At 55.1% G+C, this 25469-nt stretch overlaps 1 protein-coding gene across 2 annotated transcripts in view; it reads right to left on the bottom strand.

Annotated features, from left to right (window-relative positions):
- LINGO1 (leucine rich repeat and Ig domain containing 1) overlaps positions 1–25469 on the bottom strand; it is a 172707-nt gene that overhangs the window by 93449 nt on the left and 53789 nt on the right. The window contains exon 2 of one of the 2 annotated variants that reach the window (XM_032990273.2): positions 19382–19424. The exons of the other annotated variant lie outside the window; for it this stretch is intronic. The gene's annotated coding sequence lies outside the window, so the exon portion shown is untranslated. The remainder of the gene's footprint in view (positions 1–19381; positions 19425–25469) is intronic. 2 annotated transcript variants of the gene reach the window in all.

A 25469-nucleotide genomic window follows, 5' to 3' on the forward strand; every position in this document is an offset into this window, starting at 1 on the left:
ACACTACAGACCAAATTCACTGCGTCGGAGACTTGCAGACTGATTCTTGCAGTCAGGCTGTCACGCTGATGGGTCCACAGACGCGTGTGGCAGCCCGGGTCCCTGCTGCTCCCGTGGTGTGAGGTGGGACACCAGCGTGGGGGCTCGGCACGGCCCCGGCAGGCACCGGAGATGCGTGGGTCTGCGTGTGGGTGAAGGGCACCAGCTGGATTAGCCAGAGGCTGAGGATACAGTGGCACGACCTTCAGTGAGGGTAGGAAAGACAGATCTGGCTCTCTCGCAAGCAGCCACAAATCCCCCTGACCTCAGCAGGAGTGGTGCCGCCGTTCTGCAAGGCAGAATTTGATTTTGAGAGTTTAGGAGTTCAGTGCCAACCATTCATACATGCATAATCCTCCACTTAACTACAGGCGACCGTGTGCTGGCGTGGCTCAGAGGCTTTAGTGGGAGGAGCCTGGGATGCCCGTGGCTCTCATCAGATGCAAATCCATGACATGTCTGTGCTGCACCCTCCGATGCGCCCCGCACCGGTGCTGTGCCAGTGAAATCCCTCTCTCACAGCACGCTAGTGGAAAGCCCTTCCAAGAGCCCCTAAGCTTATGGGTCTGCTCGCCTGCATCACGTTCGCTTTTCCACCACCCCGCTTTGAAAATCAGAGCTGTGAGTTGCAGGGGGCGAGGGGAGGAGACCCTCCCGCTACATCCCCTGTGCCTGCCCTCACCAGCCAGCACTCCCACAGCCCATCCCAATGTAACCCAACAACACCCCGAGCTTTCTCTGAGCCTAACGGGGAGCCCAGGTGAAGTGCAGCCCTCCCATACAAATGCCTGGCTCCAAACCCTGGGGAAAGCAGCTCTTCCAGAGCCCGCAGCTCCACGTCGGTCCCAGCGCCGCGGGCAGATGGGGTCCCTCACTCGCCGTGAGTGACAGAGCAATTTAGGAAAACCACGGTGTTTTCATGTTAACAATCAAATCACAGAAGGTGACAACAAACACTGGTAGGGCTCAGAGGCTTGGCTGGTTGATGAAAGCGGGAGGCGAAGTGCGTCAGGATGAGAAGAGAACGAGCCAGGCTGAGCCAGGGAGTCTCGAGCGCCCGTGGGGCACGGCCGAAGCGCATCGGTGTCTCTGCTGAGCAGGATGTGTGCCGGTGCACGGGGCAGCCCGACCCGCAAGCTCGCACGCTCTCGTGTGTCCAGGCGTGAACAAACGGCCCCTGTGCATAGGGAATCGCATACTCGGTGTGCATTCAGTATGCATCCCCGGCACATATGCATGCACACACATCTATGTAAGACACTGTGGCGAAAGCCTGTGCTCCAGACTTCAGTCAATAAGCAGATGGCTCCCCAGCACTATCATTTTACAACATTACAGCTTCTGCTCTGCTCATGCAGTAAACATTTTCTGGCTTATTGCATGAAAAAAGGTGGCTACCGTGGCTTTGCAGAATTATACATTTCCTACATTATCTGTTCATCAAATACTTTTGAGGTAGAGGGAGGGAAGAGCATTTCTATTTTTGATTTACATCCTGCAGGACACAGATTTTTTCCCTGGATCCCAGTGGGTTTTTCCTTCTTGTTCGCCTCTTTCCAGATTGTTATAGCTCTGTCACTCCTCGCAGGGAACCAGGAGATGGAAGGCTGTTATGCAGACATCAAGGGGTTGCAATTGCATGCTGGTAAACATGAGAGCAAGAGGGATTTCTGATGGTATTAGAAACCACAAGGTATCTGCAGATGGAAGCGTTCCTGGAGGCAGTGGGTCTAGCTGTTAGCAGAGCAATTAGACCGGGTGTTGTTTCCCAGCCCTGCCGCTGCCCTGCGAGTCACCGTGGAGGAGCGTGTGGTGCCCGTGTCCCCTCCATCCGTCGGTGGCAGCTCCACAGCACGCGTGGGTCCCTGCATCCCACCAAGGTGGCCAAGCCACGGGTCATTTCCACCTGGGCCTTACGAGCTGGGGAAAGGGGGAAGGGGATGATCTGGAGGATATGGCACAGTGCCTTGCTTTACATGTACTGCAATTACCATGCTGGCATTTTCCCTGTGTTCGGAATAAAAATGTCAATAAGGAACAAGTTATTAAACCAGCAAGAGAGGGGAAATGGCAAGAGCTCCCGGAGGCTTGGAGGCCCAGGTGGTATTGCAAACACAGCCTGTTCCTGCTGTCCCTGGGCTCTGGGGCGCGGGGACAGGGCTTGCTGCCCCTGCTCAGGCCAGGCCCTCTCTTCCACACCATGAGACTGACCCACATGGGGCTCCCCAGTCCAACAAGGCACTGAAATACTGGTGCGAGTGTGGCAGGGATCCACCAGGACGGTTGGGGGCTGGAGCACATGGTGTATGAGGAGAAGTTGGGTTTTCAGCCTCCAGGCAAGATCTTACTGCCCTACTCCGCTCCTCACAATCCTGAGGCTGCCCCAACAAATGAAAACGTACTTTTCTCTTTTAATGAGACCTTTCTGTCCTTTTTACTTGCCTCTTCCTTTCCAAGCCTTTTCTTGGTGCCCTACTGAGCTTTCTGCCTCTACCAGCACTGCCAGAGAACCCCTCAGGGTACGATGTTTCCACAGGAAGCAAAGCAATTCCCCACCATTGCTCAGCCTCGGGGCTCCTGCATTGGGCAAGGCTCTTGGCAAAGGGCACCCCTGGCACCGCGGGTGCTGGAGGAGACCCTACCATGCCACGGGGTGCAGGAGGAGGACAGTGAGGGGAGAGGGATGCACACAGCCAGGTAGGTTTTCTCACATGGAGCCCAGCAGGCAGGATGAGGGCGGAGGCTGAGGGTGGGGGTCTGGGTTCTGACAGCAATTACAGCCCGTCCCAAGGGGCCATGGCAAGCGGGGCACCTGTGGCACGCTCCTGACTGCGGCTGGTGAAACGGCCCCGAATACACCTCTGCTCTCCTGCACCTACAGTGCCTCCCTCTCACTGTTTTCAATTATCAAAGCAAAACAACAGCAAAAAAAAAAAAAAAAAACCAAACAAAAAAAACCAACCCTCCAGGAATTAATTAATGATTCATGTTGGAGCCTTGGCAAACCTTGCTTTGCAGAAGTTCAAAGCAGGAACAATAAGTATTTGGCAAAGAGGAAGCAAGCGGCTCACGCTTGGCAGCGTATGGTGCGGAGCGCTGGCAGCATCGCTCACGCCGCGCTGCCTGACACCGCGAGGAATGGCACTGCTGAGCCACCCCAAGCCGAACCACCACATCCCAGCCAGGAAAAAACGGGGGGCAGAGGCTTGGGAGAGGCGCAGCACTGCTGCCATCCGGGCAGGGCTCAGGCCCTGCTGGCAGCGGTGGCTGTGTGTCCCCTGCCTGTCGTGAACGCACCCCGCTCCGTCACACACCCGTGCCCTCCCAAAAACCCGGGCCTGAGCAACTCCAACTCTGCATCCTGGAGATTTAGGATAATGAGGGATTTTTAATGCAATTAATAGATGTCATGGGACATGGTCTTGTGAGTCTAGAGCAAATGAGGCTTGGATAATTGGTGTTGAAACACATATATCAGTGAGATGATTTTTCTCCCCCGACAGAGTTGGAGGCTGGACCGTGCTGTCGACTGATACCATACAAATGCATTTGGCTATCTGCTGGCAGCATCTTCCAAACAAAGTTCTGGTATGGAGCCTCTGCCAGGCAGCCCTGCAATCCTAGCAGCAAACAAGCTGTCATTTGTTTTTTAAAAACGTTGCCTGGAAAGCGGCTTTATCCTTACGTGCACGCACAAACACACACGCACGTGCGCACGCTGGCACGTGCTGACAGGCACCGGCAGCAGCAGTGTTTGTCGCCCTGAGCTCTGCCTGCAGCTCCGCTCTCCTTTTGCTCAAGGCAGGGTTTGCTTGGGGTGCAAAGGCAGCTTCGACCTGTGGCACCCCAAGACCTGTTAGGGTCACAGCGGGAGCAGAGCGATCTGACCGGCCCAGGGCAGGGAAGAGGGAAGCCCTGCTTTACATCCTTCCAGAGGGATGTGCCACCTCCCGGGCACTCTCCCCAGCGAGGTACCCACACCAGCACAGGACACGGTCCTCCACGGACACCTCCGTCCCCCGGCGGTCAGGTCAAAGCCATAAATCTTCCTCTATGTTATCTCAGCAGCACCTCCGAACACCAGACTAGGACACGTGCTGCTTCCTCAGACCCCGAACCTGTTTCCAGGACTCAGGTGCCCCTTTGCAGGGTGCATGTAACCAAAAAGCCGTGAATTTGTCAGAAACTGCAGTGTCTGCTCTGTGCGAGGTTCCTAAATTAGAAGTTTTGTTCTGCACTGAACTCTGTGAATCAAAATCACCCGCAGAACAGGACTCTGAAAAAACTCAAGCCCTAGCATTTCGCTGGGAAACATTCAGGCATTTTGCTGCAGTAAGGGGAAAAGTATTTCATTTCTCAAACAGAAACCATAATAAAATGTTAAATATAACCTGGATATTAAATTAAAACATAAAAGTCAAAACACATCAAATCAAAGAGATACATTTGAATTTCCTGGACATTGTCAACAGACGGAAGCCAGAATGATTTGCTTTGATACTCTCCCACCTAAATGTTTGCTTCATGGCTACATGCCGATTCTGTTAATGCAGCCTGATAAAAAACAAAGTACATTTTCCAATGGAAAATTTTATCCCTGCTACCCTCTGCCTCCATTTCCAGAGCGGGGGTGCACAGATCCGCCTGACCGAGGGTGCAGGGGATGGAGGTGGTGTCCCTCCAAGCGTCAGAGTCCCCGGCAGAGAGGGGACCAGGCTGCAGCCACGCTCGGCTTGCGCAGGATCAGGGGAAGGGGCAGAGGTGGAGCAGCTCCTGCCCGCGCCACTTAACGCGCGGGAAAGCATTCCCGGGGGTTATTAAGCATTTGTGTTTGGAAACTGTAACTGTGTCACCCCATTATCGTTATGGATAAACACAGTGTGGGCCACTGGAGCCCACTGGAGCGTGAGGCTGGGAGGAGAAGAGCCCTGTTTGCTTGCCCGTCCTCTCCCCAGCGCTCTGCTGGGAACGGTGGGGATGGCGATGGGCAGCCTGAGCACTGGAGGCCGTGCACCGGAGCAGCTCTGCCAACCAGCCCTGGGCACTCCTGGCTTGCCAAAATTGAGCTGGCTGGGGGCCAGGCTGCTCCGAGCCAAACCCGGGAGGGCTCCCTGGGGACAAATCACTTCTGACAGCAAAAGCAGGAATCAAACCCTGGCTCAGCCCGGTCCCCTGCTGACACCAGGCACCTGCAGCTGAGCCATTCAGGCCCCTGGAGCAAAACCACAGTGCTGAGGAGAAGCCTGTTTTTTTTTAAAAAAAAAAAAAAAAATAGGCGGGGGGGAATAGCATAGCCATGGCCTCATATTACTACTATGCAGCCCTGTATTTCTGCAGCGGTGGAAGGGTACCAGGGGAGACACGGCCGTCTCAGGGACCATTTAATGAAGCTTCAGCGCCTCATTAGGCCACCGTGGAGCCCCACGAAGCCCTGCTCTGCCCTCTGGGGCTGCAGTGCCAAGGACACCGGGCTGGTGCCAGGGTGCAGAGAGACAGGGGTGACTCTGCCACCACAAATGGGGGACCAGGGCGTGGGGGTGCTGATCCTCCCTGCCCGGCGGGGGCTCACCACAGGACCCCAGTGTGCTCAGCCCCCATGTCCTGCTGGCCCGAGGGGCCACGCTGTCCAGCCAGCCTGCACCCCTGCCCGCCCGGACAGCGGGACGGGACCGCAGCAGCCTGCAGGGAGCAGAGACTGGGGCTGGGTGCCTTCTGCACAGCCAGGGCTTCCTTCCCCACCACCCCATCCACACCACGTTAGCGCAGCCCACGGACACAGCCTGGCTCCAGATGTAGAGGAGCGGAGGGTAATGCATGCAACACCTTCAAGTCAGAAGTTAAAGAGCAGCTGAGAGGCAGCTCCGTGGCTGTCTGCCAGATGATGCAAGCAGCGCTTTCATAATTCAACAGGCAATAAAGTACTACAGCAAGGTAAGCCCAGCAGCCTTGCTCGGGGAAGGTATCTTGAGAGCAGGGGTAGCACCTGAATCGTCAAGCGCTCTGCAAGCAACCTGTAGAACGCGCTGCTACAGGAGGTGGTAAAAGCAGGAGCTTCTTTAAAGGATTAGATGGTATTGATATGAATGAGAATAGTAAATAGAGTTGGACAAATGAATGCAGCAGTGTGGAAAGTCCTCAGCCCTTATGGGCTAGGATGAATAGCTGGAAAGAAGATTTACCTAAGATCTGCCACTTTCTGTTAGACTCGTAGTGTAGAGCACGTTCTTCTGCGCCGGAGGTTCATCTGCTCCAGCTGCCAGTGAAACGGAGACGGGATGCCTTCCTGAGGGATTCCTCCAGTTCTGCCACAAGTTTCCAGGCTCCGGAGCACCTGTGCAAGCAGCAGGGAAGAGGCTTTCTCCGGATGTCATTCCTGCAGAGCGCAGTTAGAGGTCCTGGATTTTGCGGCATGGCAAAGCCACGAAGCTGGCACTTGGCTGTTCCAGCCTGAGGAGCTGCCGAGGGCTTGGGAACAGCCTGGGTCTCACTAGGTGATCTGCCAGACTCATCCACCGTGTTCCCTGCTTCTCTGCAGGCAGCCTTGCTAATCTCCAGCTCTTCTGACCATCCGGCAACGGGGCGTTAAGTGCCGGTGGTGACGGCAGAGGAAAGAAGGTGGCAGCTGGAAACTATCGCTTAAGATACAGCCCAGCATGGGAACCCCAAAGACCTGACACCACCCAGCCAAAGGATTCTCAGAGCTGGCACAGGCAGCATGCAAATGCTTGCTGCGTTTACACCCAGTACAGTCAACGGCTGCCTGGCTACCCCAGGCACAGTGACAGAGCCAAGTCCTGCCCTGGGAAATGGGGAAGCACCGAGAGAGCCTAGGCGGCACAAGGAGGGTTAACTCGCAGCCACGGGAGCATAAAATGAGGTTCCAGTTATTAGCTGATTTATTGGTCTGTCCTCAATTGGCACTCAGGACTCAGAAGAAAATGTTCCACTCCAAAGCATTAAGCATCTTCAAAGAGCAGAAGCATTAAAAATTGAAATCATAAAATAGACATGTAAATATAGCAGATGTAAATGGGGCAGCGAGGTGAGGAGAAGAGCACAACCAGCCCTAGCCAAGCCTGCAGGGCAGGGAAAGGGCTGCACTGGGGGGACTGGAGCTGTGCTGGGGTGGGCTGGGATGGCTGTGGACACCCCCAGGCTGGGGGGAGAATGTGCGGGGAAGCTCTGGATGGCTTCACTGTATAACTTCCCTGCTCACCTAGCTCTGCAGGGTGCAAATGTGCCTTGCTGCATGTGTGCAGGACCCTCACTGCCACAGCCCCTCGCCTCCTTCCCCCAGCCGATACACCGTACCCTAAAGCCTGTAAGGGTTTATACCCAGGGCTTCCCCTTCTCCCCTGACGATCTTTCCCAAAAGACTTCAGACATGGAAAGAGATGGGAAGTGGGGCTGGGAAGGACAGGAGGGATGGAGGACGCAGGATGAAAATCCTACAGCACGGCTGCTTCCGAGCACGTGTCATGGGGTGGCAACTCAGGGGCTGTAGGGCAGCCCCTCTCCCCACGCCTGCCAGCAGTTCACCCTGGTCGAGCGAACCCAGTGAAGTCACCCAGCCACCCCGCTCCTCCCTCGTCAGGGGTCACGGCTGGATGGCAAACTAATGCCGTCATCTCTTCGGGCAAGGGTGGCTTTTCACATGCAGTATTTCACAGAACCAGAGACAGGCACTCCCTTGCCTCCTCTTCTACAAGAGCAAGGCGGAGCAGACCCACTGAGCCCCTCTGGCCGTTTGCCTGCAAGGCAGCAGGACGGTTCCACCCCTCCCAAAGCACTGACCAAAGACTCAGCAGCGGTGCCCGAGCCTGGGGACAGGCTGGTCCCTTCCTGGGCACGGAGGGAGGGAAGGGACCTGATGCAAATCACTACCCCTGCCTAAGAGCCCCTTGTTGGGCCTGGGAAGTGGAAGTGGGAGCCAAGAACTGCTTCATGCGTTGCTCCAGCATCTGACCCAGCGTAAGGCACCCTCTGCCAGCAGGGACAGCAAGCTGGGGGAAAGATGAGGAGGAAGGAAAAGGGAGGAAGGGGAGGACACAAAACCTCCTTGCCACAGTGGGAATATGCAGCTGGCTGGGGCCTGGCATCTGGGGATACGTGTGTGGCAATCCTACCCTCCTAATGAGCAACAAGCGATGCACCGGGCTGCCTGTTTACAGTATTTTCAGAGCTACCTGCAGAGATATTGAGCCCTCCTGGCTTGCCACTGCTTCACAGGAGGGTGGCAGATGCTCAGCCCATCTCCAAACCCAAATCAGACTATGCTCAGGGGCTTTGAACCTCCACACATGGGAAATAAACCCTTTCAAGAACCGACAAACCAGCCAAGAGACGAGACATGAACCAGCTGAACGCCAACGGTCACGCGAGCTCCTAACCTTTAAAACCTCTAGAAACACAAACCATCATCTTGGTAAAGGTCTTTGGCGAGGAACTGGGGAACCGCTGTGTCCTCCGGAGTCCTGGAGTCCCCAAAGGACCCCACCCCACCAGCGGTCAGCAAGAGGGACCACCACCCCTACCCCTCGCCACGCTCTGCCACGAGTGCAGCCCTCTTGGCACCCGTACCTGTTTTTCCCCTACACACAATTTTTTCTTAATTGGGAGCTTGTTAATTATCCCAATACTTTACAGAGGAAATAAACAGCAATTAGAGAAATAAGTGGTATTTTTATTCCCTGGCACTCTCGCAGAGCTCCCCAACGCCTCCCATCCGCGGCTCCCACACGGGCACATGTTGCTGCCTGCTCCGGCGTTGCTGCCCGAGCGCTCTCCTCCGTCTGTTCCCCGAGAGCAGGGCGCTGCGGTGGTGGGCTGCCTTTCTCTCCCCCGGGTAGGAAGCGTTACTGCGTGAAAGCAGCAGGCTGTCCCGCTGTAATCTGTTTTAAAAGTCATAAATTGCTGAGAAAAGCCAGTTTTCTTGCACAACAGAAGGTTAGCGTGTTTAAAGAGAGCACTGGAACTGTTTTTATTAATCAGAACTGCTATAAAGAAAGCATTTTAATTAACATAATTATCCCGTTTGATAGAAGCAACCTGCACCTCACAGATACTTTTCAAACTAAAGACGCGGGCTGTCACAGTCAGTCATAATTAAGCAGAATGAGCCGGTTTTCCTTGCTGTACGTCTACCTCCTCCCATCCACATTCTTCCCCTTCCCTATTACACTCTCTGCAAGGTGATCGGAGACAGCATCAGGGCATGGGGGTGGCAGGGCCCCTGTGTCCCCATCCCTGCCTCCAGCACAGACCAGGCAGGGTTAAGCTCCATCCTAGTCCGTGGTGCCAACTCCAGGCACACAGACCAAGCTGCCAACAGGCAACCTGGGAGATGGAGGTGGCTACAAAAAAAACCCCACAAGATTTGTGGGACTTTATTTCCAGGACGGTCTCACAGTCAACAGATAAAAGATTTATTCTCGTTGAGAAAGACAAAAAGAAAAAGCATAAAAAGCCTGGCTCGGGGCTGCCTGCCAGCGAGGAGATAAAGGAGTGGGGAAGGGGAATAAAAGATGGCACGGGCAAGCAGCTGTGTGGGTCCAGGTTTCTCGGAGCCCTTTCCCAGAGCCGAGCTGGACCCTGGAGGGCAGCGAGTTGGCCAGGAGCTGCAGCCTCCATCGGCAGCCCTCCTCCTCCTCCTCCTGCCTGCTGCTGCCTGCAGCATGAGGCAGCACCACACGCCATAGGCAGCATCTTTTATGCTTCCTCCCAACGTAGTAGCAGGCTCAGTAGCTCCCGTGGCACGTCCCTGCCTGCCCTTCTCTCCCCAACGCCGATGTCCCCCTTGTAAGTGGCAAGCCGGGGTGCACAGGTTACACAAAACTATCAGGCATCACCTCCAAACCCGCTGTTGGCTGCTTTATCCGAGACCTTCTGTCCCACCGACGTGTCCTGGAGCCGGGCACTGACCTAGAGCTGAAGGCAGCACCTTCAGCAACCAGGCAAAGTCCCTTTAATGGCAGCACCATTCAGCACCTTAGCATGGATGTTCCGCTATTTTGCTAACATCTCACCTTAATGTGCAGTATAACAGGCTGTTAACAATTAGTGCTTTTCATCTAAATCTCCTTCATTTATAAAGGATGACCCTGAGTTGAGGGCTCTGCCTTAAAATTGCACGGCACCACCAGAGATGCTCGTGCCATGTCCCAGTGTCACAGCAGAAGGACCAAAGTCACCGCGCCAAGCACTCAGCGCCAGGTCCCCACGGACTGCAGGGATGAGAGCACCCATCCTGCCCACAGCAGCACCCAGTGCCTGGAGTCACCACCCTAGGGCAGCCCACCCTTCCTGGCTGCCACAGGCAACAGCTACCTGCAGGTAGAACAAGGCAAAAAAAAAAAAAAAAAGAAAAGGGGGATTTTTAGGGTATTTAACATTTTTTTTTGGCATGGTTTCCTAAAGGAAATAAGGTTTGTGCAATCACATGCTCCACGTGTTGTCTGTCTCCCCTAATTACTCTCCGACTCAACAGTCAAATTCAACAGTGTGTGAGTGACAGCTGGAAATCTCAAAGATATTAAATTCCTGGAGGTTTCATGAAAATAGGCAGGCAGATAGAGAGGAGAGGCCTTCCTCAGCTCAGCTGAGCCAGGCTGCAGCAGGAGCCTGGGTCTTGCAAGGCTCCAGAGGATGCACGTGGGAGAAAGGAAAAGCACAAAAGCCCCAGTGATGCAAGGAAAGGGCTGAATCAGAGGATGCATCTCGCTAGATGTTGAAATCAGTCAATCTTAAGGTATTAGCCCCTGGAAAAGCAGCCTTTTGTAGTGCTGATCGGCATGTTAACAACCTGTCTCCAAACAGGAAACGCAATTTCCATGGGAAATCCGGTTTTTCTTGGTGGAAGAATTAAAATATTCCAGAAAAAAAAAATCAAACAAGCTTTTCTACTTTGATTCAACACAGACCAATACACTTCAGGTGACTGAAAAAGACAACCAAGTTTGGCTCCAAGCCAGCTAAACCTTCAACCATGTCCCTGCTCCACAATTTCTACCTGCCCTCATCTCCCTGGGCTGGAGATGGACTCCACATGCCACAAGGGACCACAGCCAAGCAGTGGGACACAACCCACACGCCCCCTTTTCTATCAGTTGTTTCTCTTGAAATGCTGCATTTAAAAAAAATAAAGTATTTTTACTTTTCCATTCCTTGGTTTTCTCCCAGAATGCAAGGGCCCCACCAACCCCATTCGTCTGGGAGCCACCATGGAAAGTCTGGAAGCATCTTCTGCAAGCTGGGCAGGGGTCCGTCCCCAGAGAGAGGGCTCCAGCTGGGACAGGGACACGGAGCAAAAAGAGAGCACGGGGCAGGGACAACACAGCAAAGCCTGGGGCTTACTGCTGTGAAGGGGTTTGTGCCGAGGGTTTTCTTTGCATGCAGGCTATGAAGCACCCACTTAAAGATACCTCAAGACCTACTTGCAAGACCAAATAAAAATAACTCTCCTGGTCCTGGATCGCGAGAGCTGGGAAGGAGGTTTCCAAAATTGGGTTCTCTCCCTGCCTGTGCAGAGGATGGGGTTGCGACACCACGGAGAAGCTGTTTGTAGGTCTCCGTTCGCAGGCTACCAGACAGGCAGCCTCACTCTCCCTCACCCAGGGCAGGCATCTGCCTTCTCTGAGCTCCCAGGCCCCAGTATAAATAGGACTCCTCGCTGGAAACGTTGGGGTTGGCGGCATTGCACAGCCACTCTCCCAGCCACATCCCTCCCTCTGCTCCCCACCACCGGCTGGGCAGCACCCACGGTTTTTGGGGAGCCTCCCCCACGCAGCCGGCCCGCGCGCTCCTCTCAGCATAAGCCAAAGCTGCAGCAAGACGAAGGGATGCTCATAAATGCCTTAGAAGGGAAATGTTAACAGGCACTGAGTGGAAGGCGAGAAAAGCCCTTAATCACATTATCTCCACTGCCAGAGCTGATGAACATTCCCAGGCCTCAGAGCCCCGTCCAGCCACATGCCATGCGAGCGGCTGGGGTGAGCCGGACCCCAAACCGCTGCCCCACTACTCGGGATGGGAAGGGAAAACATCGGCCAAAGCCAAGCTGATCCCTTGATTAACCTCAAACGAATATTTCCTGCGAGCTGACGGTGCCTATGCCACGTGGCTCTGGAATCACGGGTCCTACCGGGATGGGATGCTCTCTTGTTTTACCTGAGCAGGAGCGGGAGGCCATGCCAAGCGTGCCTGCCCATGTCCCCAATGAGTTTATGCTTCAGTTGAATAAGTCGCGTGCCAGGTTATTATACTGGGAACTCAGTTCTGAGCTTGTGTAACTCTGATTTTTTTTTTTTTTATGCTGCCAGGAAATTACAATATAAAAATATATGTATAAAAATAACGATTTTCCTCAGCTAAACAGCCACATGAGCGGTGCCTTTTGTGCTTTCCATCCCTGCGTACACACACATGCGTGCTGCTCCGCAACACACAGGGACATTTTTTATGGTGACAGCCTGCCGCTCCCCCTTGGGGGAAAATGTGGTTTAATTTTTAGTATAACCTTAAAAAGGAGACTAGCGAAGTATCTCTCCCATAAATTTTGTAAGTGACATTTACTTCTCAGTGCATTATCGCTTAGTGATGGACAAATCTCGAGTTTAGGGTTTTGGTTTAGAGGAGCAACCATGTTTTCCTGCCAGCCCCACTGAGATGAGGTGGTTGTACTTAGGCTCAGCTCAGGCACTGCCTGGAAGATCTCCAGCACTGAGCCCTCTTCTCCCTCTGAGACTACAGCCTAACATGTGGCCCCTACGTCCCATAGGGGACTCTGAGGACTCCTTTTGGCATCTGGAGACCCCATCGCTAAGGAAGCCCCCACACACCCCCACCCGTGGGCCAGGTGTCAGCAATAACATGGCAAAATTTCCCACCCAATCTCATCAGCTCAGCCCGTAAAAGCATCTCTGGCACGCTCAGATCCCTGCCCATCCTGGCCAGGCTATAATGGAGTTTGCTTTAAGAGCGCAATAGATCTTCCTGGTCACTGAATCCAGCTCCCTGCTACCGTAAGCCTGCCAAGTTTCAATTTGAATACACATAAAAGATCTCAACAGCTGGGTGTTTAATTACAGGGACTAGAAATCAGGCTCTGCAGAGTCATATCAGGTTATTCCAGCTCCCTTGGGCTGGCTTCGGAGTGTGCCAGGACTGCCCCCCCCCCAGGGAGGCTGGCGTTTCCAGCTCTGCCTGAGAACACAGAGGCTCAAGGAAACACAGAGCTCAGAGGAGCCCAGGTGAGTGCTTCAGAGCACAGCCCTCTCCAAAACGTGAGTGCAGGGGGTTTGCATTGCTGTTTACAAGGGTGAACTACTGTTATTTGTGTCTGGTCAGAGGAAAACGTGAGACGCCACTAAAATCCATGGTGCCCACATGGGTTCTATAAGAGGCAGAGGGACAGGAGATGCCGTGAGCCTGCCTTAGAGGTGTTTTGCAAATCCTCGCAGGGAACGGCTCAGCACTATCTCCCAGTGCTGACGGGGATGCGGTGGTGTCCCCTGCTCCTCTGTTGGGCAGGGCATGGCCAGCAGCCCGAGGGTCTGCAGGGCAGTGCTTCCCTGGCACTCCCTGCCCATCCACAGCCTCAGCTGCCACCCCAGCTTAGACCCAAAGAAACACTCCCAGTTCCCTGACGCCAATAAAAGATTGAAGGAGCTGAAAACAGAGTAACGTTAATGGATAGTTAAGTCTGATGTAATTTGTGGCACAGTTATTTGCACCTAGGAGGAGATGGGCGGCAAATTTGCCAGTGTCAGCCCTGCCGTGGCAGGTTCTTGAGCGTTAGCCTTGGCTGCTGGTACATGAGGATGTGCAGAGACAGTTCATTTGAACTTCTAGGGAGTAGGTCCTTTCAGAAACTGAACTCTGAGCCCTAAAAGGCCTGGGCACCTCTGCAGCAGTCACTGCAGAGTGTGGCAAAGTGCTTCAAAAGAGCTACAGTTGGCTTTTCCCAAGCTCTGGCAGTGGCTGGAGACCAGAAAAGCCTTTTCTTTGGGCAGATGAGTGTTGCCCTCTGCCGAGATGGCTCGGCATCCCCAGAGCATCCCGTGTGCTCCCAGGAATGCCTCGCTCTGCTGATCCCTGCGCAGGGCCCGGGCTCCCTCCCAGCCAAGGGAATGGCAAATGCTGAGCGGAGCCGCCAGCAGCTGCCCCGGCCAGGCTCTGGCAGCAGGTCCTGCCCTGCACCGGCTCCCGCAGAGGCCCAGCCACTTCAGCGAGACCTGGGACTCATCCTCACTCTTCCCCCTCAGACAACCCAAGCCAAAGGCATCTCTCGGAGTCGCCCAACATCGCCGTTCTCTGCTGTCAGACTCCCGAGGAGCGCTGCCTGCCACCCTCTCAACACGCACTTTGGCAACCCGAGCTGTTATTTCCCAGGCTGTTGAATCATTTCTTGCACAGGCGTCACCACACGCCTCCAGCTCCCCTTGTAACGTCTCAGCTGCTCCCTGGCTCCTCCCTGGCATCTCCACTCAACTGGGGGCACAAGCCAGTCTCTCCCGTGTTTTGGCAGAGGGGTGCCTACAAAGCCTGGGCTGTAGCCCTGACTTAAAACAAAATATGAGAATACAAATAGACTAAGGCAGCCCGGTGAAGCAGGCAGCCTCGACAAGGCTGAGCACCACCGGCCACCAGGACCCATCACTGATGCCACCAGGGCTAGCGGTGGCACCCCTGGGAGCCCTTTCCCTGGCAGCAGCTCCAAGCACACGGCTGAGCCGGGAGGGCAGTAATTCTTCCTCTGCGTTGACTGAAGGCCGCATCATACCCCACAGGCCCCCGGGGGAGTCAAAATAAGGATGAACATCAGGTCAGACATGTCTCCCGCCTCACAGCCATGCGCACATCTGCCTCAAAGAGTCCCAAGCACAGACCCCCAAACCACTCTAAAGCATATGGAGGAGGAGGGAGGAAAACCCCACAGTCGGCCCAGCAGGATGAGGCTCAGAGATGCTCAGACTGAGCTTCCTGTCCCTTCTTGCTCAGCTTCCCACCACGGCTGGTGCCTGTTGGCCGGAGACCCCATGGGGCTGTCACAGGTACGTGTCAGATGGTGACCTAGAACACCCTTTCCGCCGCCGAAAAAAGCTGTGTTTATTTGAAAGCCATCTTATTGTGGGTGTAAGGAAGTACATGCCCTTATGAGTTAAGAGTTAAAGTTTTAACAGAAGCAATTCACTGTTTTGTCTGAGCGAGCTGCTGGGAGCGCCAGCAGCTCAATTTTTATTGATAAAAGCCTCCTTTCTCTAAAAACATAGGACAGGTTCTCCCCATGACAACAAAACATGGGCAACGCAGAGCCTCAGATCACAAAGTACAACAGTTTCCCTGCATTTCTGCTGGGCCACAAGGAAAAAACCCTACATCTGACAATGTCTGCAGAGAGAGCTGTGGTGAAACCCTCAGAGACCAGTGGACAGAGCAGGTTTCCAGCCTCCTGAACCAGCTCGGAGCCCACTGAAGCACGCCATCAGATGCCATATAGGGCATTTACATGGTGCTTTGTTTTGCTGCCCATTATTTTGCATCCCAGAGCAAGCATCTGCCGTGTTGTCAGCAGCCCCCTGCGAGCTCCGGGAGAGCAGCCCCAGCGGAACTCTTCCAAGGTGCTCCCATCGACTGCGGGGGGACAAAACAGTCAGGGAGCAGACAAGGAACGCACGACTTTCCCGTCGTGGAGGGACTGCTGGGACTTGCTGGAAGGCATCCAATTAGTTAACGAGCACTCCAGAGCTGAGTCTGGTCTGGAATCAGTAATTAATTGTCACAAGACAAGTGAGAGTGGATATATTGGAGGAACCCACGTTTGTCCTAGGGATGGATCTCGGAAAAGAGGGTCTGACCATCCAAACCCATACTGAAATGGAGAGGAACCGCTGGCAGCAAGCAAGCAGGATGAGGTGGATCCCCAAAATACACGCATCCCCTGCGCAACGCCAGGAGCGACCACCACAACCGGCTCCCATTCCAGAGCCAGCACAGCCGAGCGACCCTGGCCCTGGAGCTGGTCCTCTGCCTTGATGCCAGCCCATCGCAGGCTGCAGGCACGCAGCTGGGGAAAGCTTTGCTTCTGATGAGCAGCGCTGTAGTAATTAAGAGAACAGGACACGTCAGTCCAGCCAGGCACCTCCCGCTTCGACCAGCCGAAAACACTGCGGTTTAGGAAGTCCTGGAATAATTTCTTCACCTTCATTTTCCTCATTAGTCTCCTGCTCTGGGTTCCTGAGCATCCTCCAGCGCAGGAGGGCAGGTCAGCTCCCAGATCCGAGGTAACGCAGAGGATCTGGGCTGTCACCAGCAGCATCGGCCATCCTGAACGCGGGCAACCTCCCACCAGGTTCTCCTGGTTGAATATCAATGGCTGAGCTTGGGCACGGAGGAGAAGACCTCCTCCCGAAGCATCCGCTCCCCGCCCTCGCAGCTCCCCAGCACCGGCCACCCCTCCAGATCATGTCCCCACACTGCTGGAGCTGTGGAGCAGCTCTGCATCCAACCCCTTGTGATAAATTAGCCAGAGATTCAGGCATTTCGGCACAGCTGCCTCATCCTCTGCCGGCATGACAATGTGATTAATTTTGGGTGCAGATGAAGCTCATTTATCAGAGGCACGTGACGGCCGCACAGGCTGCAGGGGCATGCAGGGACCCCCAAGGCATGGGGGAAAGCAGGAGCGGAGGTAAAAAGGCAGGAGGCAGAGCGAGGAGCCGAGCCCAGGGCATCTCCCAGGAAGGCTGTTTGCCACATTGGCTCACGATTAAGCACGCTGTGGGAGAAGAGCCCCGCGTGGGAAGAGAGCTTTTATCTCTTCTAACACACACGGTTGCGTCTGGGGAGAGATGTGCAACAGGAGGGGTGTAAGAGGATCGGGTAGAAGACGCCGTGAGCCGATTACCGTGCTTCAGGAGGGACAATTCTATCACCACTGCCACTTCCCTGCTGGCTGCCCCTCCTCCTCCAGGCCATTTTCTACCTTCTCCTCTTTCCTGGGGACCAGTAGGTCCCATCCTGCCTATCACCACTCTGCAGCCAGAGACACTTGCTCTTCGCTGCTGGCAGGAGCGCTGCCGGAGCTGCTCCTGCAGGAATTGCCTGGGAAGGCAGAGCTAGATGTTCAGTTCCCGATGTAACATGGCCCTGACATGGAAAAAATCATGTGGTCAGTTCATCTACCCATTGACTGGAGTTTCCCCACGCGCTGGAGCAGTGCCCAACACAGCACTGCTGCTAGCACGACACGATGCAGCTCTCCCAAGAGCCAAGGCAGCCCGATATGCTGGTGCAGAGCAGTGTGCAAGAGTTTTGGCAGCAGCTGAAACAATCCTTCTCCTAATTCCCACCGTGACATCGCACCCGGCACCAGCATGTGCCCAGGGTCAAGGCCCATCCCGCCGGCAGCATCAGCACAACTCTTCCCCAGCTCTCCAGCCTTTCCTGTCTGGCAATGGCTTTTGCTAGCAGATATCCTGTTCAGAGTGTCACCTGGCCTTAGGCACGAGCTGCCAGCTTCGGGCTGCATGTGTCCTCCATGGGAATCGGTGGCCCAAGTGATTGTGCATGCCCGGTGGATACGATAGCCAAGGCAGTGGGAGCTCCCAAAGCAGACACGACTGGAGAGGACAATACATGGCAGCCCGTGTCTCCCCCCAGCCCACCCATCCTGGCTGGGCAGGAAGGACTCTTGGGGACGAGTGGCACCAGGGAAGGGACCCAAGCCGCTCCCAGCTGAGGCTACTAATGTCATGAGCAAAGCATCAACAGATCAGGAGTCTCTGCACAGTTTTGAGTGAGGACTAGATTTTGGGGTGGGCTGGTGCTGTGCCAGATGCCCTCCGGTGAGATGGATGCCCAGGGAGAAGACATCCCTGTGCCCAGAGGCCAGTCCCCCAGGCACCAGGACTTACAACCGCCCATGACACCAGCACCAGCCAGGGAGGGGGGACAAGGCAGGTGACACACAGCCAGCGCAGCAGCTTGCATCCCAACACTCCCACGTGAGCCACGGCCCGGGGAGCCGTCAAACACCACAGCTGGGAAACCATGGGGATGGACTGGACCAAGGAAAACCACATGTGGCCAGTGATGGCAAGAAGCAACCATCATTGCAGGCATTTGTTTGCCATTGTTTGCCCTTTGCTGGGGTCAGATACACCCCAGGCAGTGGCAGCCTCATCCCGGAGCAGCTCTGTCCCAGAGCAAAGTCATGCCAACAGCACCCAAAACCCCAAGGCCACCATAACACCCCTCCCTTTGACATTTTTAGGCCCCAACTAGTCAACCATTTTCCGCTAAAGAAAAGAAAAAGCCTGGAGTTCAACAGGGCCATGCAACCAGGGACACCATCAGCAAATCCTTGGGCACACGGCCAGCGTCAGCGCCTTCGGTGGGACTCAATTATCAACCCAACAGGTAGCGTCAAACAGAGAAGCTGCTTTTCTGATAAATAGATATATTTTTTTAAAGAAAACATGTCAAGAGGCCAAAGGTGAAGACGGTGCAATACGTGGCAGCCCCGCTGCTTGCAAGACAGCCCTGCTAATTTATCCCAGCACAGAAGCAGGACCCTTTCTGCTGGGTTAACTGTATGGTTAGAAAACCCACGGGGACTTTGGAAGTGTGAAAACATCAAACACAGAGTGGTACAGGGACTTGAGCCCGAGAAAACTTATGCTCTACTTGCCGGATCCCCCGGGAGAAAGCAAGCAGAGTGGCCGGTAGCAGAGCAGGTGGCCTGAAGGGAGCCCATCACTGGAAAGGTTACAGGTGACGACACTAGTTTCCATCTAGGACTGTAACCTCTGACTTTCATGTTTCTTCCAGGCCTTAAATGCTCCTCTAATTCTGGCTCCTCTGCAAAGGTCCCTGGGGAGGTTTTGCTCTCCTCCCACCCACCGCTTCACCATCTTACCTTTCCAAAAGCGCCCCGGGTCCCACCCCAAGAGCTGCTGCGGCAGTGACGGCAGAGCCCTCCTGGCTTTTATTGCAATCATCACGCCAATTACTCAATTGAAGTTTTCAGTTCCCATCCGTCAAAGTTTACCCAGGAAGGATCGAAGATGCCCACGCAGTTTCCCTTCGCGAATTACGAAAAGGCAGCGATAAACGTTATCTCAGCCAATTTTCACATGGCGGGGAAATAATTGCGCTAGCACGTGGGCCTCTGTTCGTGCTGGGGTTAAGTGTGCCAGGAGCCAGCTCCTCGGCAGAGACACGCTCAGGCTCTTACACCTGCCTGGGGAGCAGCGATGGTGCCCGGCCCTGCTGCTCCTCCAGCACCACGCAATGCTTTGGCACCGGCGCACTCTCAACAAGGAGAAAACACCATTGCACTTACCAGAGCTGAAATCTTGCAAGGACCTGCTGGCGAGGCAAGGAACCTGGAAAGGAGGAGAGAGAGGGATGCGGTTCAGTGGGTTGGCTGTTGACAGCAGCAGACATATTAAGAGGATGACAGGGGAGTGTTGGTGTTGCACCAGCCCTGCATGGGTGGCGGGGGGCACGTTGTCCTGCGGCAGTGCTGAGCCCAGCCCCACAGGGCACAAAACTGCCCCGCAAACCCCAGCCACCCCAAGCCACGGCCTTACCACATGATAAAGTTTAACGGAGTCTTAGATGAGATGCCTACACATCCTACTTCATTAGCACCAGTGAATGACCAGGATGTCACCCAAGCTGCTCAGATATGGACCCTCCTGGTTGCACTCTCAGCCACAGCATCCAGCTGCATGGGTGCTGCCTCTGGGGATGGCTGGGGTGTCCCAGCACCCACAAAGCAGCCTAATGGTGCCAAACCCCAAGAGCAAGAAAATAGACCTTCCCTGCCTGTGTTCCCTTCCAGCCAGCACACTCAGAGAGAGCAAAGACATGGTGAGCAGAAAGGAGATTACCTCCACCTGCATTGCATCAGGACCATTTAAATTCATCACGGCCGCCTAAATTCACCTAGCCCTGCTCGTTACTCTCTCTGGGTGCTCAGCTGGTATCGGCAGGGCTGCAAGCTACCACACATGGTAGTAATTTGCCAGGGGATTGAGGAGCCATTCGCTGCTCCCACCCCAGTATGAACACAGAGCTGCCCCATCACGGCTCCCCTCTCCCAGTGCCTCATCAGCTCCTGGAGCACGCCATGCAAATCTGTGCTAAGGAGTCACAACAACGCACCTGGGAAAGCATAAATATCTGTGAAAAATCTCCCCATAAATCCAAGGGAAGGGGAATTTACGGCGCTTTCTTTGGAGATTTCTCCAGGTGTTCCCTATTAAGCCATTGTGCTCATTTGCCTAAGTATTCCTCAGACAATAAAGTCTTCTCCACCATCAGTTATCAGCTCTGCAAACAGGAGCAGTGCCAGGCATAGGGCGTGCAAACACCCAGCTGTAAAGATGAGGGACTGACTCCTCACGTCACCAGGTCCTCGGGGAGGATGTTTTAAATCAGCCACAACCAGCAGTAAGTTGTGCTTGCTCGGAGCCACGGCGGTTCCCAGGCAGCACCAACGTCCACAGCCCCTTCTGCATGCAGGGGACCGTGGCGGCTTCTTGGAGGTGGGGACAGGTTAGACCCAGAAGTCCACGTAGCCAAGGGACATCCCGCAGCTCAGTCCCTGCTCGGGGAGCAGTGCCTAGCGTTGCCCTGCTCCTTCAGAAAACATAAATAAATTAAAATCGAAAATCTGCCTCAGTGCTAGACCCCACATTCCGCAGATTTCACCCCGAGCAGCTCCTGCAAGGCTGCTTAGGTTAATTGCCAGGAGAGCATGTTTTAGTTCAGCTATGACATTTCTCTGCATGTTTAACGTATCCTTATCGTGACTTCCATGTACTCCTGTGTAGATGGGTGGGAGAAGGAGAAAATGAATAATACGTTTCCTCCCAGCGTGAAATTCTGAGCGTGTCCTCTGCTGAGTGCAATTACTGTGTATGTGACTCCTCTAGTCTGGCTAATGCTGTTAAGTATACTGGAGATTAAGGGATTTGGGGCTGCAAAGTCCATTTCATCCAGCCAGGCCCGTGCAAGGGAATAGGAGCAGGGAAAAGGTCTGGCAGAAGCCCTCAGACTGAGCAGGGTCCCACCGTGTCCCCTTGCTGCTGGGGACCTCTCCCAGGCAGCTCTCAGCTCTGCGTGGAGGGGACATGGGAGAGGGTGACCGGAGCTGCTGGGGCCAAAGCACCTGTAGCCAGGGCTCTCCCCTTGGTGGCAGCTCCCAAACCCAGCATGCCACCATCCCGGATGCTCCCGACCCTATTCCAAGCACCACTGTCATGTTTTTTGGAGCACTGAGCCCTCCCTGGCACGGCATGCCGCAGGTACAGTGGCCACAGTGAACATCTTAAGCGGTCACGGTGCTGCTGCCGAGTGCTCTCCAGGCACCAGGAGAAGGGCTGTTGTCTCCAAGCTGGAGAGTTAATAACAGCACCGGAAAATTTCTGTTTTGGCCGAGGCGATGGCCTCTATCTGCCCGGGGAGAGGAAAGCCGCAATGTCAGTGTGCCCACGGGGCCAGGCCATGCTGCCACCCCCAGCCCCACTGCACCTCAGCTCCCCGGCGGGGACTTGCCCTGGGGGTGCAGACTGAGCTGGTGGGGGGGACATCCTGCCCTGGTGCCTAGGAGCAGGGTAGCAAACCACCACTTTGCAGCCCTTGTGCCCAAGAAAGCCTCAAAAATAACCCTCCTATAGAGTCAGCATCCTTCCCTGGTTCAGAGCGGGCACAGCCTGAGCCCAGCCACCGCTCCTGCCCAGAGGGGAAGCCATGCGACCTCCCTCCAGCTCCTCCAAGCTGATGTAATATGAAGCAGAGCTTCACACAGGGTTGTTCTGCGAGCGTAGATGAGCGAAGCAAAGGAAGGAGATGGCTTTAAGTAGTAAAAGCTGCCCTAACATTATGAGCTCAGACACAGCCTTGTACATCCCCAAGCAGCAGAGGAACCATCTCCTCTTTGATCCGGGTTTGATTTAAAATGGAGCATCTCCCTCAGCATCGCCAGCGGGACAGCAGCAAAGTAACTTCGTTTTCCTCCGCTTGGTCCCTTTTGTCACCCGCCGCGTGCCGGAGGTCCCAGGGCCGTGTGCCAGAGCTGCAAACCCCGGCTCCCCGCACTCCAGGGGCTCGTGGCCATGATCTGCTGGGCAGCCCCCGGCTCTGGCTGCGTTCCCCTCCCCGCGTACCCCTGACACTGGCGGTGGGGATGGATGCTTGGGGAGAGGCTCCCTCCCCACGCTGGGGTGCGGATGAGCCAGCGCAGAGCCAGGGAAATGAGAACCTGCCAGGGCATAATGCCAATTCACTGCTATTAACTCCCTGCAAATCCTCTGCTCCCTGGACTTATCTTCCTCTGCCACGTCCTCTCACTCCCCCTCCTCCTCCTCCCAGGCTAACGGGCTTTTTGGATGTGGAGACAAGCTGTACAGGTACCCTTGGCTGGGCTTGGGAGCCCTTAAATGGTGGTGTGGCTGTGTCTGTGGGGAGGTCTGATGGGAGACATCCCCGGCGCCCCTCAGGCACCCTCCCAGCACCCATGGGCGACGGGGCTGCCCCACGCAGCAGAGCTCATTACTAAAAGCTCACTTGCTCGTGCGGATTGAATGTCAGACTCCGAATGTTAACTTTTACGGCATAATATATCCGGCACCAACCCACATTGTCAGGAGATACCCCAAAGCTATCAACACATCTGGATGCGAATGATTGTTTAAACACCCCACACGGTCCTGTGCATACGGGATAGATTTACTGTCACTTCTTGTAAAATTAGGAGGGATAAAATCAAACAGCTGAGCAGCAATGTCTGCTGGGCAGGGAGGGAGAAATCACCAGTGCAGCTCAAGGGCTTTGGCTAAAAAGGGAGCTCCGGAATAAACACCAATGAAGCTCACCATGAGGCATCTTTGCTTACAGCTCCTGCTTGAATATCAAATTTGACCTGCAAGCCCTCCTGACCCACGGCAGCCCGGCAGAGTGCTGGCTGGGTTTTGAATCAGCACTTTCTGAAACCAGCTGGATTTCGGTGGTCCTTGGCTGCAGTGCAGGCAGGGCAGGCAGGGCAGGAGGGGCAGGCAGCTCCTATGCCCACGGGTGCTGCCCAGCGTGGGCAGATGAGCTGCCCCGGGAGGTCCCGTAAAGTTCCTCAGGTTAACAACGGATGAAAAACACTGACAGTGGAGCACAGGGCGAGCCCTCGCCGCTCACCCTGGGCTGCCCTCCGAGCTGAGGCGGCTCGCTGCACAGCAATTCAGCAGCTGTCTGCAACAGAGAGGCCACAACAACCCTGCGACTGCCCGAGAAAAAGATTCTGCTCATTCGATGTCCCCTCGTTCCTCTAGCGAGACCCAAGCCGTCCACTCCCCACCTTGTTCCCCCAGGAGCTAAGGCTTGCAACACTGGCTTTTCAGAGGAGAGAGTTCACCTCTTCAGCGGAGTGCACGTATTTTATGTGACAAATTGAGCTCAGCCCAAACCTCAGTCTTCCACCAGCAACTGTTTGCACAGGAAATCTGTGTCCAGCCCTCTCCATCAAGAGGTGCAGCTTCCTATTTGGGGAAGGGTTTTGGAATAGCGGAGTGTTCCTCAAGGCAGCAGATAAACGTCAGACCCGAGTTAGTGGCTGGAGGCTGAATCTAGACTAGCTCAGACTAAAAATAAGGCACAATTGTTGGACAGGCAGAACTACTACTGGAGCTGCTAAATTCCACCAACAGAGGTGCTATAAGTTTGCCCACAAGAAATGTCCCAAAGTTACAAGTGTCCCCGTAGGAGCCTGGGGACACCAGCAGTGGAGGAGCTGGTTTCCACCAGCGCTGCGGAGGGGAACGGCAGAGCTGGGGCAGTGTGCTCGGGGATGGCATGGCCACCGTGGTCTCAGCTATGGCATCAGCCTTCACCACCAGCCTTTGCTCCAGCTCAGCAGGTCACATCCATCCCCAGCAGTGCTGAGGCTTGTGGGATGGCAAAGCAAAAGCCTTCCCCAGCACGTCTAACCCACCTACAAGAACTCAGCATTGTAGCATCATATGGAGCTCGGTAACCATAACCCCTGCAGCACGGGGTTACAGCGCTGGTGGACAAGGGAAGAGCAACTGATGTCATCTACCTGGGTTTGTGCAAAGCATCTGACACTGTCCTGAATGACATCCTTGTCTCTAAATTGGAGAGACATGGATTTGAGGGACGGAGCACTTGATGGATAAGGAATTGGATGGATGGTCAGTCATGCTCAAAGAGTTGCTGTCAATGGCTCAATGTCCAAGTGGAAAGCAGTGACGAGTGCCGTTCCTCAGGGGTCGGGGATGGGTCAGGGGTCTTTGTCGGTGACACGGACAGTGGGATCGATGCACCCACACAAGTTCACCGACAGCACCGAGCTGTGTGGGGGGGGACACGCTGAGGGCAGGGATGGCATCCCAAGGGACCTGGGCAGGCTGGAGAGGGGGGCCCGGGCAAACCTCCTGGAGTTCAACAAGGCCAAGGGCAAGGTCCTGCCCGGGGGTCGGGGCAATCCCCAGCACAAACCCAGGCTGGGCCCTCGAGGAGTGGCTGGAGAGCAGCCCCAAGGAGAGGGACTGGGGGGGTTGGTGGGGGGAAAACTGCCCGTGAGGCAGCACCGTGAGCTCGCAGCCCAGAACCCACCCGTGCCCTGGGCTGCAGCCAGAGCAGGGGGGGCAGCAGGGCCAGGGAGGGGATTCTCCCCCTCTGCTCCGCTCTGGGGAGACCCCCCTGCAGTGCTGGGGCCAGCTCGGGGGCCCCCAACAGCAGAAGGACACGGAGCTGCTCGAGCGGGGCCAGAGGAGGCCACGAAGATGCTGGGGGGGCTGGAGCAGCTCCCCTGGGAGGCCGGGCTGAGAGAGTTGGGGGGGTTCAGCCTGGAGAAGAGAAGGCTCCGGGGAGCCCTTCGAGCGGCCTCCCAGGGCTTAAAGGGGGGGCAGGAGAGGTGGGGAGGGACTCTGGGTCAGGGGGGTGGGGATGGGATGAGGTGTAACAGTTTTAAACTGCAAGAGGGGAGATTTAGATGAGATCTAAGGCAGAAATTCTTCTCTGTGCTGGGGGTGAGGCGCTGGCCCAGGGTGCCCAGAGCAGCTGTGGCTGCCCCCTCCCTGGAAGGGTTCAAGACCAGTTTGGATGGGGCTTTGAGCAACCTGGTCTAGTGGAAGGTGTCCCGGCCTGAGGCAGGGGGTGGGACTGGATGATCTTTAATGTCCCTTTCAACTCAACCCAAACCATTCCATGATTCTAAGATTCTGCGATCTCCCAGCCCTCCCAAATGCCCCTTCGTTGCAGCTCCCACGTTTTATCTTTAAAAACCATTACAGACAGGGTTAAAAAAAACATGACAAACAATCTAAGGAAAAGAATACAACAGCCCTTGAAACCCCATCCTACATTTGAAAGGGAGGGATGGAGGCAAGGCAAGAAAGCCAGTGTAAAGC

Source organism: Tyto alba, unplaced genomic scaffold, assembly GCF_018691265.1.
Source record: "Tyto alba isolate M040663 unplaced genomic scaffold, T.alba_DEE_v4.0 Super-Scaffold_41, whole genome shotgun sequence".
In the NCBI taxonomy this organism is placed as follows: domain Eukaryota; kingdom Metazoa; phylum Chordata; class Aves; order Strigiformes; family Tytonidae; genus Tyto; species Tyto alba.